Source organism: Octopus sinensis, linkage group LG21 (assembly GCF_006345805.1).
Source record: "Octopus sinensis linkage group LG21, ASM634580v1, whole genome shotgun sequence".
Taxonomy (NCBI): domain Eukaryota; kingdom Metazoa; phylum Mollusca; class Cephalopoda; order Octopoda; family Octopodidae; genus Octopus; species Octopus sinensis.
The window spans coordinates 3,102,774-3,110,273 of NC_043017.1; the positions used below are offsets into that span (position 1 = coordinate 3,102,774).

Here is a 7,500-nt window from a genome sequence, read left to right on the forward strand (position 1 = left end):
AATAAGTACCAGTTACGCACTGGGGTCGATATAATCGACTTAATCCGTTTGTCTGTCCTTGTTTGTCCTCTCTGCGTTTAGCCCCTTGTGGGTAGTAAAGAAATAGGTATTTCGTCTGCCGTTACGTTCTGAGTTCAAATTCCGCCGAGTTCGACTTTGCCTTTCATCCTTCGGGGTCGATAAATTAAGTACCAGTTACGCACTGGGGTCGATATAATCGACTTAATCCGTTTGTCTGTATGGTGGGTGGAGACTGGGTTGTAACCGTGCAGCGCTGCCTCCACCACTCGTTGGTGATTTCCCTACAACTCCACGTCTGCTGGCGGATGACCCCTTCGCACTGCCACTCAGGCGATAATCCTCTAACTCAACCCAACCCAACCCAACCCAACCCAACCCATGGATCTATTTAAGAATGTCGAAAGGATGACGAAAGACAAATTTGACCTCGGCAGGATTTGGCAGGATTCGAGCTCTGAACGTATAGAACCAAATGAAATACCGCTACTAACATTTCGTCCGACGCTCTAGAGATTCTGCCACTTCGACCCTTTCTATAACGAAAAACAACGCCATGGTATGAGACAGCTACGCAGTAATAAACGGATAAATGGATAAACGGATAAACGGATAACGGATAAACGGATAAACGGATAAATGGATAAACGGATAAACGGATAAACGGGTGGTAAGGTGTGTCATATGGTACAGCAGTGTAGTTATAAACGGTATTGAAATCTAATGTAGTTGTGAAGTGAGAAATATGATAACTTACCTTCAGTGTTTTCGATCCCACCAAGGGGCAGTGCTACGTATTAAAAAAAAATTCAAACGTTAAATTTAAATATGATTCACGTAACGTAGGAAATAGCGTCTCTGCATCCTTAATACATCCTTCACTCTGGATAGCGTATCTTGTTGTTGTTGTTGGTAGTGTTGTCTTGGCGGTGGTGGTGGCGGCGGTTGGTCGTCGTCTTTATGGTGATGTTGGTGGTGGTAGGGACGTCGTCGTCCTGAAGGTGGCTGTGATGGTGGTAGCGACGGCGGTGGGAGTGGTGGTGGTAGCGACGGCGGTGGGAGTGGTGAAAGTGGTGGTGGTGGTGGTGGTGGTGGTAGTGGTGGTGGCGACAGGAGTGGTGGTGTTGGTTGTGACGATGGCGATGGCGATGGTGGTGGTGATGGTGGTGGCGATGGTGGTGGTTGTAGCCTTCGTCGTCGTGTCTCGGACGTTGTTTATACTTCTGATTGTTGTTTTTGCTATTGTGGTTGTTTTTGGTTTTTGTACCCTGTTCTTGCAATGCCGCTTTCTCTTGTCGTTGTTGTTGTTGTTCTTGTTATTGCTGTTGTTGTTAACGATAATAATGAAATGATGATGCTGCTGCTGTTGATGACGATTACGAAAAAATAATAATTCTGATGCCGAGGAAATAGGAAACTGATCGAATGTCAGGTCCACTGTATCAGTTGACACTTCGATCATTCCTCCTCCTCCTCCTCCGCCGCCTTCGCTGCCTCCGCCGCCGCCATCGTTGCATCGAGGTCCACCACCTCCACCACCACTACAGCCCCCACCGCCGCCGCCTCGAGTTTCACCACCACCACCACCACCACCACTAACTACAACCACCTCCACCTTCGCCGGCGAGATTACCCCCCGTGTGTGATGGTGCTGTTTGGTATCGATGATGTTGATACTGATGATGATGATGATGATGATGATGATGTCGATGATGATGATGATGATGATGATGATGTCGATGATGATGATGATGATGATGATGATGATGTCGATGATGATGATGATGATGATGATATGACGATAACCAGAAAAGTGTGATGGCGTTCGTGTAAGGGGTGTTACGCGCCGGACAAATGTGGTGGGGGGATGGGGTGTGATGTGCGGAGGGTGGGGGTTATCGAGGGTAATTTTGGTGCGCTACACCCGGAAGAGCCAGGATGAGGTATAACGGTATACAAGGAATCGGTTGGCTGCGGATAGAGAAAAACAAAAGAGAAAAAGTGGTGGTCGTCGTGGGAGGAGAGATTATTATTGGCAGATAGAGTAGAGGTGGGGGGGCAGGAGGTGAAAGAGAAAGAGAAAGAAAGAGGGAGAAGGCGAGGGGTGACGGTAAAGAGGTAGAGGGGTGTGTTGGGACGTGTAGGCGGAGAAGAAGAGAACGGGGAAGAGGCGGAAGAGCGGGAGGGGGAGGAGGAAAGTACGATGGAATACTGATGGAGAACAGGAAAAGTAGGATGAAGAGAGAGAAAGAGAGAGGGAAATAGAGAGGGGTTGAGAAAGATAGATAGATAGATAGATAGATAGATAGATAGATAGATAGATAGATAGATAGATAGACAGATAGATGGATAGGTAGATAGATAGATAGATAGATAGATAGATAGATAGATAGATAGATAGATAGATAGATAGAAAGATAGATAGATGGATAGGTAGATAGATAGATAGATAGATAGATAGATAGATAGATAGATAGATAGATAGATAGATAGATAGATAGATAGATAGACAGATAGATGGATAGGTAGATAGATAGATAGGTAGATAGATAGTAGATAGATAGATAGATAGATAGATAGATAGATAGATAGATAGATAGATAGATAGATAGATAGATAGGTAGACGGACAGATAGATAGATAGACAGATAGACTGAGAGAGACAGAGAGACATAAGTAGAAGTAGAGAGACTGGGTGATAGAAAATGGTATGACGAAAGACTGGAAGACTGCTAAAGCAATACGGTGAAAGAGAGGGGGAGAGAAAGGAGTGAAGCTAGAAAGAAAGAAAGAAAGAAAGACACAAAGAGAGGGAGAGGGGAAAATAACATATTAAGGAAATAAACTCAGCCCCTTCCCCCTCGTTTCATTGCCACAACACCCCAACTACACGTCACGTATGGACATACGGCAATCAATTAGCTAACTGATCGATCGGCACAGAACTGGTCAAAATCTATCAATTAGTGTAGAGGATTGAGAAACAGGGGTGATTAATTATACCAGGCGCAGGAGTGGCTGTGTGGTAAGAAGCTTGCTTAACAACCACATGGTTCCGGGGTTCAGTCCCACTGCGTGGCACCTTGGGCAAGTGTCTTCTACTATTGCCTCGGGACGATCAAAGCCTTGTGAGTGGATTTGGTAGACGGAAACTGTAAAGAAGCCCGTCGTATATATATATATATATATATATATATATTATAAGTTCAGCAAAATTTAGATTCAGATGAATATGGTACTTAGGTCAACGGCACCAGAATTTTGTATGGTATTATCTATATAAATCAAATGGGGTGATTATAATCAAAATAAGCAACAAGGATATCCAAGGTAGAGTAGTACAATTGTTTCATGCTACTTCATTTTATTAAACACTGTAAGTATTACATCAGTTTTAAAATGTTGAGCAATCTTCAGCCACTTATAGAAGTTTCCAGTCAAACGAACAATGCACATTCTTATCTCCATTTCATTTGCCAACATTATAAAGAGGGTAGATATATAGACAGAGAGGTTGATATCATTCTTAAGAACATGATAGTAGTAAATTCACTCTCTGACTGTAGATTTTTTCACTTTGTTATTTAGGGGGATTTTTATTTTTGATTGGATGGAGACAAAGAATTTTTTTCTATTTATAGATATAGGAAGGAGTAGTACAAATGTCAAAACCATTGGGTCGGTGGGCGCTTTCTGTCTTCTCCAATCTTTATCATCTTGTATTATTACAAGAAGGCGTTTACATTAACATCCCACCACAAAAAATTTAGTGGGTGCAAACGCTCCCTGTTCCCCAGCCAATGAGGGTTTCTGCTGTCCAGCGGAACCCTTGAATTTGTTTCCCTACCACCACCACTACCACCCACGGCAATTCAGCCTATTAAGGCGGACCCAAAAGTGCTGCCCTCATAAAAGGGTTACCCGGGGCGCACCGTTCCCACTCGTTGAATTAATTGTACATGTAACTGAAATGGCCAGTCTTGTTAAACACGATGTAACGATGATTAAGGGTACACGTGTAAGCGAAATACTCAGCTATTAACCCGTTAATTCAAATAGCATATTGCTCACGCGATTGAGCAATTCATCGTTTGTTGCCAACTCGGTTGAGATATATAAATACAAAAAAAAAAAAAATTGACAGCAGTTCTTAGCAGAGCGTAGTTTCGATCTACGGACCTCTGGGTTATGGGCCCAGCACGCTTCCACTGCGCCACTCTGCTCAACGGGAATCAGTAGGACTATTTAATGTAATATTTCTTATATTATTTGTTCTGTTCTACATTATATCTTTAACATCATCCATTATATGTTATTTATTTCTATGCATTGGCTTTTGTCAAATGTACGAAATAAATTAACCACACAATACGTACAGCAACACCGGGTTGTTAATTTGTTTACTGAAAGGCGACATTTTTCTCTGTTGATGCTTCCAAAAGTCACGTTTGACAAACCACATCTATAGATCTAGACCTTTCTGGATTCTTCTTCATTTGTCTTTTTCAAATCAACCAGAAACAGATCAATGCTTCCCCCATCGCAACATAGCAATTGAGCTTTCGATTCACATACAATATAATTTAAAGTTATATGCAGTTCCAACTTTATTACTGACAATGTCTGGTGAACTCAACTTCACCATTTAGTATTCAAACCGGTCATATCAGGCCAAAATATTTAATCTGTTTTATATGGAAACTGACCAGATCCAGCCTATCACACCAGCCCTACAATGCTATTCTAAAATTAAACGATCACATCACTGAAATCTCAAAGCTGATAATCCTTTCTGCTATAGGCACAAAGCCTGAAATTTGGTTGGTGGGTTAGTCGATCACATCGAGCTCAGTACTCAGCTGGTACTTATTTTGTCGACCACGAAAGGATGGAAGACAAAGGATGAAAGGCAAAGTCGACCCCGGCTGAGCATTTCGCCCGGCGTGCTGACGCTCCTGCCAGCTCGCAATCTTAAAGCTACAAGATACCGCATGATTAATTTAAAAAACAATATGAACAAAAGCACTCAGAGAGCGCAAACCTCCGCCAAGGCAATACGAACATCCTCTCAACGATTAGCTGGGGATGATTTTTAAAATGAGAATATCTGAAATAAACTCGACTGCTCTCACAAAAGAGATAGTATCGTTGGCGATTTTCTTTCTCCGTCTTCCCTTCTTTGGACCTTTTCTATATTTCTGATGAAGAGCTCCGCTCGAAAGGTAAAATCCTCTTTCTTTTCTTTCCTCTCCTGAGCGTCCAATAACACTGTACTTATTCTACGTCCTAGCGTTGTTGTTTTTTCTTGCTTGTTCATGTTTGGATGCTAAAAATTAGCCCGACCGCTTGTCAAAAGTTAAATTTTAAAAAACCGAGAAAATTATCCAGAATCTTTGTCCGGTACCGGATCGGTCCCAAAATCTAATCAGTTCATGCCAGGCACAAGGTCATATATCCCCGAAAGTTTCATCCGAATCAATTCAGCTGTTCTTTAGTTATCTTATCCACGGACAAACAAACAAACAAATACGACTGAAGACAATACTTCCACCTTCACTAAGGCAGACGTAATAAACAAGCATTACATTGACAGAATAATCTGAATGCTAAAGGGTTTCGTATAATGTTTACGGTACAAATCTTTGTTGAATACTCATTCACTTCGGTTATATTTCAAGAAATAGACTGTGTGGTAAGAATCTTGCTTCCCAACTACATGGTTCCGAGTTCAGTCCCACTTCGTGGCACCTTGGGCAGGTGTCTTCTACTATATCCTTGGGCCTACCGAAGCTTTGTGCCAACCCAATATATTCTCTTATCCTTTTACTTGTTTCAGTCATTTGACTGCGGCCACGCTGGTGCACCAGCTTAACGGATGTTAGTCGAAAAATCGCTCCCAGAACTTATGGTGAATATGCTCCGGAATAATCACTTAAAGATGTTTTTGTTCCATGTCGTTATTGAATTCTGCACCAACCATTTTACCATATGTGGTGCCTTCCACTTTATATATCTATGCGTACGTGCGCCTCTGTGTGTGTTGGTGGTGTTGAAGGCGGGAGCTGTTATCCTCAAATCTTACAACCCATATCGCAGTTTTTATAAACCCCTGGGGGTTTGTCACAGTTAAATGAAAGAATTGTTACTGAATTGATAAGTTTGTGTGTTTGTGTGTGTATATGCACGTGTGTGTGAGTGTGTGCATGTGCATGTGCGTATAAAAGTTAATGGTAAATGCAGGCGTTTGTCTATCTGTATGTGCGAGTGCGTATAGCCGTGTCTCGGGTTACGTAATCTCCTACGTGCCTTTGGAAATATCAATAGATATATGGTAGATCTGTGTGCTTATTATGTGTGAATATGTGTGTGCGTGTGTGTGTGTGTGTGTGTGTGAGTAGTGTTTGCGTGTGAGATTGTCTGTGGATATATAAACGTGTGTCTGTATACAAGAGTGTATGTGTGTTTGTGTTTGTGTGTGTATGTGTGTGTGTGTGTTTGGGGAGTGTTTTACATGTAGGATTGTCTGTGAATGCATAAACGTGTGCAAACGTGTGTTTGCTTATGTCTGTCTGTACCTGTATACAAGAGTGTATGTGTGTGAGTGTATGTGTGTGGATATGTGTGTATGTGTGTGTGTGTGTGTTTGTTTCTGTGGGTGTGTGTGCGTGTGTGTGTGTATGTATGTGTATGTGTGTGAGTGAGTGTGTTTGTTTCTGTGTGTATGTCTGTTTGTGAGTGTGTGTGTGTGTGTGTGTGTGTGTGTGTGTGTGTGTGTGTGTGTGTGTGTGTGTGTGTGTGTGTGTGTGTGTGTGAGTCTTTGTGTGCAGGAGCGTATCAATGTTTAAACTTTTCTTGTTGAAGTGTTCCTGTTCCCAGCAACACATGTCCAATCAATAATAAACAGTTCGATAATGCCATGGTGAGCGCTTTTGAATTCACTTCTTTCTCTCTTTCTCTCTTTCTTTATTTCTATATTTATTGCTTTTCTTTTTATTTGGTTTTGTTTTTTTGTGACACGAAAAACTTATTTCATGGCCAAAACATTTTCGGTTACTGTGACTATAGGCGCAGGAGTGGCTGTGTGGTAAGTAGCTTGCTTACCAACCACATGGTTCCGGGTCCAGTCCTACTGCATGGCACCTTGGGCAAGTGTCTTCTACTATAGCCTCGGGCCGACCAAAGCCTTGTAAATGGATTTAGTAGTCGGAAACTGAAAGAAGCCCGTCGTATATATGTATATATGTATATGTGTTTATGTATGTGTGTGTATATGTTTGTGTGTCTGTGTTTGTCCCCCCAACATCGCTTGACAACCGATGCTGGTATGTTTACGCCCCCGTAACCTAGCGGTTCGGCAAAAGGAGACCGATAGAATAAGTACTAGGCTTACAAATCGTAATGGAACGATTTGGTCACATACCATTCTGTTCTTTGTTTGTTTGTTTGTTTTCCTAAGGATCGGTTCTAAGTAATGACTGGTTC

General features: G+C 42.1%; 1 protein-coding gene and 1 non-coding gene across 2 annotated transcripts in view; both read right to left on the minus strand.

The window, feature by feature from the left end:
- LOC115222736 overlaps positions 1–997 on the minus strand; it is a 24,984-nt gene extending 23,987 nt beyond the window's left edge. Inside the window, exon 1 of the mRNA XM_036511807.1 lies at positions 776–997. The gene's annotated coding sequence lies outside the window, so the exon portion shown is untranslated. The remainder of the gene's footprint in view (positions 1–775) is intronic.
- A 3,172-nt stretch (positions 998–4,169) lies between these two features.
- Trnam-cau lies at positions 4,170–4,241 on the minus strand. Its single transcript has one exon. It is a non-coding gene; the product is annotated as a tRNA-Met (tRNA).
- Between the last annotated feature and the right edge of the window lie 3,259 nt (positions 4,242–7,500).